Raw genomic sequence first — 13,447 nt, 5'->3', positions numbered from 1 at the left:
AATTACAAAAGGCTGAAAAGACCATAATTTTTGCAGTTTGCTGATAAAATTATAGCTTGCTACCAGGGCATGGATTTAGATATGTTAGAGAACTATAGAACATGCTATAGAAAACTGTCAACAGGACAGCGTGGTTTTGACTCCTCTCGAAAACCATTAAAACATTACGACAGTGCAACATCGAACAACTTGCACAGCTGAATGTTAAAGCATGCAGAACTCGTTATATGAGCTGGCCAGTGCTCTTGAAAGGTTATCAGCAGTGCTTACATCTCCTCTACAGATTTTTGGGACCCCTTTTCCATTTTACACTACTATAATAGAAAATGGACTGACATGAGTCAGGCACATTTACTGAGGGGCTCTGCACTGCAGAGAGGTTCATGACACTCATAAAACAACAACAGAGGCAGCACAGATATCCCCCAAAAAGCTATTGAGGCCCAGGAGGTGACAGGTATATATTTCTTCTCCTGGCTAGATGTGGACATTTTGCATGGAACAGGGACCTAGACTGCAGCTCTGCCCCCTGGCACCCACTGGAAAGATGTTCCAGGTGAAAGAAAAAAACCCTGACTGACTTCATTTCAGTACCTCTTATTCTTTCAGGCAGATTTACCCAACCATAACCAGAATATGGCAGTCTCCTTAGTACTTTGGGACACCACACTGTAAAGACAACACATTAGCCCAGTGCTAAGGAAGTCAGATTTTGTTTTACACCATTCACAAGTCTCTTTTCTCCTCCAGAATATCCTCGCTCTGTGGTAAAGAAGGATTGAGCAATGTCCCTGGCAATTCTGATATTGCTACCCAACCAGGTAACTCAAGGGTGGAGAGAGTAAGATGAGCAGAAAGGCCTTGACATTGAAGAAGGAAGAATAAAGATTTACACCCTGAAGCAGAACTGAAGATCTATCATCTTTCAGCTTGGTAGATACAATTCTTCCTGTGCTTGGAAAGAGATAATCATTACACAGGGGTTCCAAGTCTTCTCACCCTACCTGCAAGCTCCCTTCTCAGCAAAACAGTAGTTCTGTCTGCATCCTTACTTCCACCCAAAGTTATCAAACTAACGGTTAAGGAGAATTCTGTACAAGAGAGGGAAAGTAAGGAAAGAAAGATTCTTGATACATCATAGGTCCTGGCTCAAAACTGTTCATCACAGCATCAAAGCTAGCTACAAGACAAAACCAGCTATTCCAGGGCTGCAACCAGGACAGCTGAGAATTGCAAAAATAATGTTTCTCTGCACTGAGTCTGGTCAGAACTCACCAGAAAGGGAAGCTACACTACAAGGAATTGTGACTGACTAATAAACCCGTATAATGGGAGAAGGCTCAGAGGAGATGGGCATGGGTGATGTGGCTATGAAGCTCAGAGAATAACAGGGGGTGTGATTGACCATGGCTGTTGCAAAGAAAGTTGACTTTATCTCAACACAAAGGGGACTCGAGGGTGGCCTTTGTTTTAGATAAACAGCTATGTCACCAGGATAAAAACTGAACAACTAACAAAAGAATTTCAAAAAGAGCAACAGGCTTGAGCTGGCTTCAACCCATGCATGCCTTCCTGATGAGAATGGGGACACCCAGCATCATGATGGTGAGCATTTTATAGAGACTGGTAATGGGAATCACATTGGTATTGTGATAGAACTGTGTATTGCAATTACTATATTTTGCTAAGTACAACTTACATTTTTATTGTGTTTTCAGCATATTTTGTATCAGTCTACTAAATAAAAAATCCTGTGTAACATAACTATCTTCAGATAAGTAAATCTGATGTTAAACATTACACCCTCCATGCGTAGACTATCTAAAAGAGCCTGGTCAGATTGTACAGGACTCTGACATCAATCTGAGTCATAGCCAGTGTATCGCAAGACCTGAGATACCAGACATAAAGGACAGAATAGTGGAAAGATAAAAACTTTCCTCAAGGTGTTTAAAAAACATATAAGACACTGAACTAAAAAAATTGCCCTCTTAGTCATCTCCTTGCTGAGAAACAGGCAGAGAGCAAAGACAGATGGAATGATACTGTAGCACCAACCAAACAGACAGAAATGGTCACTAAGGCAAAGCAGGCAGAAAATTAAAGAATGTGTGCCTTGTGTCTTTCAGATTTCTGATGTCATTTTCAGAGGCAATAACCATTCTTCCTTGCTGTGCAAGAGATTAATTAAAACCTAAGACTAGAATGAACTGTTTTCCTAGCACTAGGGAAAGAATTTACAAAGGAAAGATGGAGAAGAAAAGAGGTTTTACAGATTTCACCAGGGTTAAATTGTTACATAAAGTCAATAAACAGTGTTCATTTGAGAGAACCATTTTCCTTGCATGGGTGGGTAGCAGACCATTAGTGTGGGCATCCCAACAAAAGATTGTATTAAGTTTGCTTAATTTAATCATTGGAACCAAATACACTGAAAAAAAAATTGCAGTATCATGAAAAACAGAGGGAATGCATGTGCACAAATTGATAAAACAATAGCAGCATCCATAGCTGTTCTGCTAGTAAATACAAAGCACGTATCACTTTAAACAGTGAAATAGCATAATCTTGTGATCTGGAACTGAAATATAGAACAGGAAACAACCAAATATTGCTGCGGGCTTTGCAGCAGGAATTGGAAGAAGGGAATGGTATCTACATAGGTAATAGAGAAGTGCAATCAAAAGAGATGTGGAAGATAGAATGAAAGCTAAGAGAAGAGCAAAGCTGCAAGAACACCACAAATATTGACCATTTTCTTGCTGCCAGATAGGGGTCATTTAGGCCTGACTTTTCAACCATAGCCTCACAATTAGATGAAGTAGAATGAGAATCCAGGATGCTCAAGGTAGGAAATGGGCAATGTGACTTTTGCAGTTCTTCCCTGCCCTGTTTTTTCACCAGATTAATCTCAGAGGTCAGGAGGGCTCTTCCAGGGAAAAGGCTCCAAAGCCACCCTTAACTGTTGCAGAAACTAGCAGCTGGGATTATGGGAGCCAGTCCATGGCTCTCTTACCCTCTCTGACCTGTAGGAACAAGAAGAGCAGTGCTTTAACACACCTAGAACCTTTTTGCTAATGAATCAGTGACACAGTAATTGTTCCTCATTCCTCCATTTTTCTTGCAGCACCACATATACACCAGATTTGGGGGGAAAGTGCTGAACAACATGTTGGGGGATGGACAGAGAAGGACGTTCTGCAGAAGACACAGGAATACAGCCACAAACAGTCACTGCTGGCAGAAGGACTGAAGGAAATATGCTTGAAGAGTGTGTGCATGGCCGGTAGCCCCTGCCCTAGGCAGGAGTGCTAGTTTGCCATTCATAGATGCCCTGGGCCCAGTGTCATGCCCAGTACCCTGACATGACTGCAGTTAGCCATGGAAGCAGGTGGCTCTACACTTCCCTCCTGCACAGTACCAGAGCATAACAGGAACATTTCTGCCCTAGTGAGGAGAAGCTCTCAGTCTGCATCAACAGATGCTATTGGTTGTCGTCTGTTTAGTATACAAGCAGGAGGCTTGCTATCCCAAAATCCTGCAACATGGTTTCAGCCTGCAGGAACATCACTCAGATTTGCTAAACAGGTAGTTGAAAGAGTAGAACAGCCAAAAAAAACCAAACCAACTTGCAGATCCTTTGTATCAGATCCATGCTTTTGACTGGGCTTACTGCCATAATATGACCTCGATTTTGAACACAAAGGATAACTCTCCAACAGGTGCCTAGTCTTGCCAGGGTTATTGCATAATCATCTTCTGGTGCACACACACAAATGGAGACACTACAGCACTTACGAAAGCTGCAGTGACTTTTCTTGTCATAGAGCTCTGCAGCCCAGCGAGATTTCAATATGATTACCTACAGACTTGACACTGAGAGATACCCCATGAGTCAGTGTGCTGGGAAAGTGCTTGGAAACAACTGCTACAGATTGCATTATCCCTCATTGAATGAAATGCACCAGGCAGACGAGAGTAATAATCCTGCTGGGAAGGCAGTGTTAATGACAACCAAAAAGAGAGGGAATCTCATGCAGGATCACAGATCTTGCTTAAGTGCAAGTCAACTTGGCTTTGTAAACATCAGTTTCCACTGGTGAGCTTCCCTGCTTGCAAAACCTGCAATGCTCTGGGTCTACCTTAATTTCAGAAAAGTTGCTTGGGGAAGGTTTTTTCATTGTATTTAAGATATACTAGGAAGAAACAGCTTTTGAATTTCTACCTTTACTGCTTGGCTTTCTTACTGATGATTTATTGTTTAATAAGCCACCTTCAGACTTGAATGGTAAAAACTTCCAAGAGTAATTTCTGGATGTGCTTGGCCTCAGGGCTGGTTTATTGCAAAGCAGGAGGTGTTTGTGCTGGAGCAGTACTGCTGTGTCTGGGAGGGAGTGTGCACAGGAATCACCACAGAGTGTCACCTTGAAATCTTTCCTGATCCTGAACAGTAGCTAAGTGATTTCTGGATGTAATTGAACAAGGAAGCTAATGGAAAGTGAGAGGAGCCAGACAGAGCATGTGTGTCTGTGCTGTTAATTATGAATGTGGGTGAGTGCTGCAGCTCCTTATGGCACTGCAGAAGTAACACTCAGCTCCTCCCTTCCATTCTGTGTGACAGCAGACAAATCTGAGTAACTGCCCTCTGAAATGGCCTGGAAATAAAGTGCCCACCAAGCACTGAGAAAACATTTAAGCCATTCACACTGACATTAGGAACAGGCAGGCATGAAAAAACATTGGGGTTTTTCTTCGCCTTCTACAGCATGGGAGCCAAGCAGTGTACTAGAAGGATGACACAATTTAAAAAATACTTCAGTTAAACAGAAGGCGCCATGAAATCCACAATCTAGTCCAATTTTAAAATGCTGACATTTCTTTTCCCTGCTTTCATTTCTGTTTTGAGAGATAGAAACATTCTGCTTCTATTAATATAACAGGTTATTTAAGCTATGAGTTGTACTCTTTCCAATAAAAATAGAATATAGCTGACACAGAGGAAGGGCTAATCAAGAAAAAAACTGTGGAGGAGAAGTACTTCACAGCAGGTGTTTCAGGAAGATGAGGCCATTCTCAGATCCAGAAAATTTCTGTGTGCTGTCAGACTCTGCTGAACTCTGCCTGGCCCTCAATGGCCTGAAAACTGCTTTCCAGCCTATCTTAGATTTCTGATGTTTGTCTTTGTACAAATGCCTGTCTGCATGCAGCATAACCCAACAAATAAATAAATAATTTTCATCAGACTGGCCACATGCTATCATTTGGTTGTACAGAGACAGAGAAGGGAGCAGCAGGCGGGAGTGTCCATGGGTCTTATGCACTTCAGGAAGCTGTGCTCATTCTCTCACATCGGCCAGGGGTAGGCAGACAGTCATGTTCTTCTCCTGCAGTAGCAACAGGAAAACAGGTAAATTCAGGTCATCCGCATCTCTGAGTACACCATTTTCTGTCCATCACAGCTCAGACTGAATTAATCCCATCCATGGACAGAGCTGAGTTCCTGATGATAAAAGCATTGGCTAACCTCACCGAAATCCACTCTGACCACATCAGGAAGAGGTACTGGAACCACCTGCTTTAACTAACAGAGAAATTTCATTTTAAAACTGCTTCATTTTAGGATACAGTCTTCTCTGATCCTCTCTCTTTATAGCGTGGGATCTTTTGACTCTCTCAGGGCCCAGCTGATGGAAAGCCAATTGCTAAAGAGAACAGCAGCAAAGTGCAGGTACCAGAGCTGCCAGGCTGTTACTTCTCAGGCAGAAACTTGGAGATATCTTCCCTCAGTAGTTCACACCTAACTACAGCAAGACTACCTTATTTCACCTCAGACACTCCTTGGGCCAAAAAAAGAACAGACTGCATATCTCTAGAAAAATGCACACTGCTAAGAGACATTAGGAGCATCTGCTGGAGCCCACCCCAGTGCCTTGGGGACCTGGGCTCTTGCCCAGGCTGAGGGACATGGCTGCTGCTTTCCCATTTGCAGGCTCAAGCAGTAAGCATGTATCCCAGAGACACACACAGGACATTGACACAACCGGTCACACGCACTGCCACAGACAAGGTGCTGCCTTCAACAGCACCCACATGCTGGACTCACATAAACACAAGCACAAACTGTCAAGTCTTCTCCTCCTCATGGGCTGACTTGTCCCACAGGCACCTCACACTCGCAAGTCCTCCCAGATACCAGCACAGATGCTCCGTCCTCCTGATACCCAGCCTGGACCTGAGGCCCCCCTGCTTGCCAGCTGGTCCAGCTTGAAGATTGCCAATGAATTACACACACACACAAACACGTATAAATTCATACACAGCAGTTTTGAGGAAGATACAGACACTTGCCCTCTCCAGCAGCTGGCAGCAGGCACGCAGGCTGTGACCCATGGGCCTGCTCCAGCCATTGGCACTGAGCCCCTCAGTCACAGTAGTCCCTCCAGTGGCTGGTTTTCAGGATACAGGAGCTGTCCTGTCTGAGAGTGGAGGGCCCTGGCACAGCCTCCTCTGGGTCCTCCTGTGGCTCTTTTCATTCCCTGCAGGTGGGAACAAGGGCAGAGAGGGGGCTGCCAGGACTCCCACAAAGGTCAGCAGCTGTGCTGATGGGGAACTCATCTCTGCTGGATCCAGCAGGACTACTGGAAAGGGCTGGACTGGGGGCAGGAAACCCCCCTTTGGGAGGCTTTGGGGCTGGGTGCAGCACACACAGGGCTTCCCCCCTGCACCATCACATGGGAATGTCTATGAGTTGGTGTGTGAACATTGCTGTGCAGCTTCAGAGGGAGACCTGCAGCAGCTGGCTCAGCAGATTTTTGTCCAGCTTAAAGGGGCACAGCATGGATGTGATGGTGTACTCCACCATGACTGCCTCTGAACGCTCAGCCCCAGAGACCTGCCTCAGCTTCCTGCACAGCCAGGGCAGCAGGGTCCAGAGGAGAGCTGGCTATACATGTAAAAGGGATGCCCAGGCATGGGGATGGAAGCTGTCCACTGGATCCCCTGGCATAAGTCCCACAGCTGATGGCATCTGTGGGTGGCTGGGTGGCCAGAAGCTCCCCCTGCTTGGTGGAAGATGGCTGGTGACTCCACAGATGGTTCTGAAGACATGCTCTTCAAAGCCATTGTCCACTTGCACCAAGTGCAGGAAGGTCACCTTCCTCTTGCAGGAGGGGCACTTGGACTTTCTCTCAGCCCGCCGCAAGATGCAGGTGTAGCAGAATTGTTGGAGACATGACATCATGTTGCTGGCCCTCTCCCAGCCATCCAGGCAGATGGGACAGAGGTTGTCAAGTGCCATGGCCATGCTCTCCACATGCTGCGGTGAGCTGGGGAGAGGTGGGAATGTTGAGCTTCTCCTTCTCACCGGTGCTGCAGCAGTGAGTATCATGCCAGGCCAGGCCCCACAGTGCTCAAATCAGGGAAAGGTGTCCAGCATGTCCATAGTGCCAGGCTACATGGCACTTTAATCAGGGCACCTGGCTACCCAGGGCTTGGCCTCCTGCATCAACACTCGTCCTGTTCTGCTTATGGAGGTTATGGTTATACAGCAAAAGAAAACACCAGCAGGCCTTTGGTTCTCTTCTTTTTTTTTTTTTTTTTTTTTTTTTGCAAGCTTTTCTGCCCTGTTCTGCATTGCTCTTCCCAGTGCTGGTCACAGATGGAGGTGTCTTCCTCAGAGAGGATGGGAAGCAGACAGCCTCGAACAGCCTGACTCAATCTCTCTCTGCCTGGACAGGGCAGTGCCCTAAGGGGTACTTTCCTGTCACCCTTCAGAGCCTATGTCCTGCTGTCTCCTGAGCAAAGTGTGGCCGAGCAGGACATTGTGGGGGATGTGGCCATGCCATCCTCGGCCAGGCAGAGGTTACCTGGCAAAGCAGCCCACCCTTCACCTTGGGGGGCTGCTAGGTGAGGTGTGACACATAGGACCAGTTCAGGGTGCTCTCCCACCACCATGGGCTAAACCACAGACTTCCAAGTCCCCTTCCTCCTCTTTGGCTGGTGGGTATATAAGCTTAGTTAGTGAAAGCACACAAGTGTGCACACACACACACACACACTACTTTCTAGATTCACAAGCACATGCACATTCGCAGATCCCCCAAGTACCGGCATGGACCTCCTGTTCTCTTGCTACCTATGCCAGGGTCCTGGCCCTCTGCAACCTTCATCACTGTGAGGGTCTTTATACAGGGCCCAGCCAAGCATGGTGACAGAGCGTGGTTTTGTTTTAAGTCCTTTACAAGGACCCAGTCTCTAGGTCTCAGGTCACAGCATGGTGCATCAGTCGGTACAGAAGCAAGTCTAGGACGTGAGTAGATGCTAGTTTGACAATATTGGATAGCTCAACACAATAGCCTACTAGATAGAGAAAATAGTAAGGGATTCACAGTGTACTGCTGCTCTTGGTGAGTGAAGGTAAACAAAAACTGAGTCAGAGTGTATGGGGATAACCCTGAGTCTCCCAGTTCCCTCCATTATTTCTCTCTTAATTATTTTGTATTACTTGGGTTCCTTATGATTAACAGCTTCCTCTAAAGTCTTCAGATTATAATCCTCCAAATCTGGATCTGCTTGTAACCTTGTACCACCTGGAGTATTAGGTGGGTTGTCCAGCATCACTGGAGGATTGGGATATGAGGGTAGGACTGGTGCAGTAGTTATTAAGCTTATGTACAGAGATCTAAATGCTACAGCTGAAGTTTTAGAAGGATTCTTACTTTCAATTTTGCTACTCTTTTCAATTTGTTCTTTCATTTTTGCATTATTATCCTCTAAGCTAGCTATAATAGATTTCTGGCAGTGTTGGTTCATCTCCTTGTCCAATTAAAATCAAGCATGCATTTTTTTCAGTTTATTATCTTCAAGGTAAGTTAATTTAGCCAGGTCAAGGATTCCCTCATCTGGAAATTGCAGTTCTGGCTTGGCACAATTACAACCATTCCACTGGTGGACAACTTGGACCCCTTGCCTGCCCCAGTCATGAGCCACAGTTGTGGCACAGGGAACCTAATGGACTTCTAGGATCCAGACAGGAGGAATCTTGACCCATTTTCCCAAATAATTTTCAACGTTTCTCAGTGAGGAAGAACAAAGCTGAGGCCTAATCATGGCAAAGACATAGAAAGAGAAGCTCAGGCATCACTGAGAAGGACTTTTGACCTGATCACCTCAAAGCAAAATGCTTTCTGAGCCTACTCTCATTCGGTTTTTGGACTATTACAGTACTGAGTGAGCATGAAGCTAAGGCCAGTACACAGCAAAGGCATAGAAGGAGAGGTTTGGATGTCCTGAGAATACCGAGCTCTGACTTTATCCCCTCAAAACCTGGGCCCACAAAAGAGATGAATCATCGTCACCCATGGAGATGACTCCAGAGCTCAATCTGAGCTTTCAGCAGTCTCAAACACAGCCTACATTCATTTGACTAAAAAAAGGCCTTTTCAAGCATTCATCCCTTTAATTTTTCCCCCAGACTTTATTACAAGCACAAACTAAAATAAGATAGGATTTACTTACTGCTGATGTGACAGTCCGCCAGGAGACATGGTAGGGAAGAAGACACACAAGTGAGATTTTGAAATTAGGATGTCTTACGTCTTGGTGGCACAGATTTGGGTCACCCTTGCAGTTCCAGTCTGGCTGCTTCTGCCAGCGTGCAGCAATCCTACTTCTGCCACCAAACTGCTGGGGAATTATTATTCTACCCCTTGAGGCAAATTAAACACACGTTTGTACTTATATAAAGAAAGATTTAATGAACAATGTGTTGGACAGAGTCCTACCACCATTAAGTGGTTCTGCAAGGAGTCTGCAAAGATGTAACACAAGCTGATTCCTAATACACACTTACACCAGCACCCATCATATGAGCATTGGCACCAGGCTCCCTAGCCTGATGTTTGGTTCATACCCCAGCCCAGCAGTGTTTACCAAAAGTGGTCCCTGAGCACTCACATTCCATAATTGTAATAAGACTACACTGCAGTATCTCTTACCTAATCAGCCAGTTTAAGCCCTTCTGCAGATAGTCCTTCTTGCCTCCCATGCCAGATCATTCCTTAATCATGAATACCATTGCTGAGTAGTTACAATTTGAACTTCCCCCTCAGCATGCTCAGTCCCAGACATTTCGAGACCAGCAAGATCATGTTTATTCAGCACAACGGGTGTCTCAATAAAGCCTGCCAAGTTCAGATTCAAGTCTGCACCCTCGTCAATGTATCTCACACACAACTCAACATCCCAGTGTAGTCAGGCTGAATCCCAGAGATTATTCCCAGACACAAACTTAAAGTACCTTTAGAGCTAGATCCAGACTCCAAAGCCATCAATCAACCCTCCTATGTTTAAGATCTCAAAGAAGGAAGGGAGAAGATGAACAAAATTTTGTTGGAAATGCAGCATCTGTGTTTTAAGATGCTTCATGGAATCCTCCTACTCTTCTTTCATCTCTTAAGAATAAGCTACTGGCAACAATTGATGCATCAGCTTTAATTCTAGGGCAGCTAATTTGCAAAGTGTGCCTAACACCTAGAGGCAATTCCCAGGTGCTATATTTAGACAAGGATTTCCAACAATTATTAGAAGTTAGACTGGTATACCTTGAGCAGACACCTCACCCACACTGTCCAGGATGGAAGAACTACACTGAAATTTAACTATAACTATTCTGCAATGAAGAACCTAAGCTGAGTTGTGTGCTTTTCTAGCTTACCACCCATCCTGAGTTTAACTGAACAGGAGCTATGCCCAAGTGTCCTGGTTTCAGCTGGGATAGAGTTAATTGTCTTCCTAGTAGCTGGTACAGTGCTATGTTTTGAGTTCAGTATGTGAAGAATGTTGATAAAACACTGACGTTTTCAGTTGTTGCTAAGTAGTGTTTAGACTAAAGTCAAGGATTTTTCAGCTTCGCAAGTCCAGCCAGCGAGAAAACTGGAGGGGCACAAGAAGTTGGGAGGGGACACAGTCAGGGCAGCTGACCCAAAGTGGCCAACACGGTATTCCATACCATGTGATGTTACATCTAGTATATAAACTGTGGGGAGTGGGGGCGGGGGGATCGCCACTTGGGGACTAACTGGGTGTCAATCGGTGGGTGGTGACCAATTGCACTGTGCATCATTTGTACATTCCAATCCTTTCATTGTTGCTGTTGTCATTTTATTAGTGTTATCATTATCATTATTAGTTTATTCTTTTCTGTTCTATTAAACGATTCTTATTTCAGCCCACGAGTTTTACTTCTTTTCCCGATTTTCTCCCCCATACCACTGGAGGGGGAGGGGGGGAGTGAGCAGCTGCATTGTACTTAGTCACTGGCTGGGGTTAAACCATGACACCAAGACACACATTTTGATAAATGTTATTATCAAAAGTCAGTAGAGATTTGAAAGGGTTAAGTGTTTTACACAGTCTTTGTGTACACATGTTTAGAAAAAAGAAAATTTAACATCATAATATCTTAAAGAATTTTCCCCTACTAGCTACATGTCAACCCTGAAGAGAACTAGGAGAGAACTGATTGTTTTAATACTGCTGGAACTGCAAAGAAGGGAACTGATCATTGGAAAAGTTTAGTTCTCTTTCTCTTGCACCACATTTAAAATTAAAAAAAAAAATTAAGATCCAAGTTTAGATTAAAAAAAAATTCTTAGTCTTAAAAACATGTTTTTCACATCCAAAATGCCATGAAAGTGTATTTTGTGTCTTCAGAGTGATGACTTTTACTTGGAAACCCTTCTCTGGTCTTTTAAGAAATAATAAAGAATAAACAAATGTACTCAGGTGAATTACACAGCACCAGAATGATAATCTAATATCCTTCTAAGGTCTTATCCATACAGTACAATTTAAGGATAGCTGAATACAGCAAAACAAGGCTATTAGATGGACAGATTATTTTTTGCTGTTTTGCAGTTAACAAAAAGATGAACAACCTGAATGGGCCAGGACACCAGTACAGGTGTCCTGTCTATTCTGAGCCCTGTTTCTGCTTAGTGCTAAACCACACATACTGCCAAATCATCTGGTACACTGTCATTGACCACTGCAACTTCACCTGATAAAATTTCATGAACACAGGTCAGGTGCAAGTGTATTTCTTTTCTATGTATTTGTTGCTCTTCTGCATGCCAGTACAAATGGGAACAAAAGCATATGTGCCTTAAGGATCCGGTCTGTTTTTAAAAGTGATGGGGTGGACTCTGTACTGCCTTCAAGCTGATACCCAAAATATAGGACTAAAAAAGGAGCTGACTGTGACAATTAACAGGTCCTTGATAGGCCTGACTCTGAATAAAAGGGATGTGTTGCATGTTGGGAAAGCAACATGTCTCAAGACCCTGAACCTCAAGGAGGGCTGGGGGAACAAAGTCTTTCCTGTTATAGATCAGGTTTGAGACCATATGAGGAACCTGAACATACAGAAGTCTGTGGGACCCAATAAGATCAATCCAAGGGTTCTGAGGGAAGTGGCTAAGTAGTTGCTAAGAAACTCTCCATTATATTTGAAAAGTCATAGCAGTTACCTGACGTCCCCAGTGGCAGAAGAAAAGGGAATATCTCACCTATTTTTAAAAAGGGTAATAAGAAGGACCCTGGGAACTACCAGCCAGTCAGCTTCACCTCAGTGCCCAGTAAGATCATGGAAGGGATCCTCCTGGAAGGTATCTCAAAGCATACGGAAGACAGGCAGGTGATTAGAGACAGCCAACATGCCTTCACAAGAGCAAATCGTGCCTGACTAATCTAGTGGCCTTCTACAATAGAGTGACTCCACCAGTGGACAGAGGAAGAACTACAGATGTCATCTACCTGGACATCTATAGAACATTTGACATGGTCCTTCACAACATTCTTGCCTCTAAATTGGAGAAATATGGGTTTGATGGCTGGACTATTCAATGGATAAGGAATTGGCTGGATGGCTGCATCCAAAGAGTTGCAGTCAACAGCTCAATGTCCAAATGGAGATGAGTAACAAGAAGGGTCCTGCACTGGGGGACTGGGACTGGTGAATAAACATGGACAGTGGTATTGACTGGACCCTTAGCAAGTTTATGGATGTTTGAAGAGTGGACTAATGTGAACTTCATCAAGTTCAACAAGGCCAAGAGCAAGGTCCTGCACCTAGAGGCAATCCCCACTGTCATTAACAGACTGGGGGATGAATGGATTGAGAGCAGCCCTGCAGCAAAGGACTTTAGGATATTGGTAGATGAAAATTAGATATGAGCCAGCAATGTGCACTTGCAGCCCAGAAAACCTATTGTAACCTGGGCTGCCTAAAAAGAATCATAGCCAGCAGATCGAGGGAGGTGATTCTCCCCATCTTCTCTGCACTCATGGCACCCCACCTGGAGTACTATGTCTAGGTCTGTGTTCCCCAGCACAAGAAAGACATGGACCTGTTAGAGTGAGTCCAGACAAGGGCCATAAAAATGTTCAG

This window comes from Buteo buteo, chromosome Z (assembly GCF_964188355.1).
Source record: "Buteo buteo chromosome Z, bButBut1.hap1.1, whole genome shotgun sequence".
NCBI lineage: Eukaryota > Metazoa > Chordata > Aves > Accipitriformes > Accipitridae > Buteo > Buteo buteo.
This window is presented reverse-complemented; position numbering follows the sequence as displayed.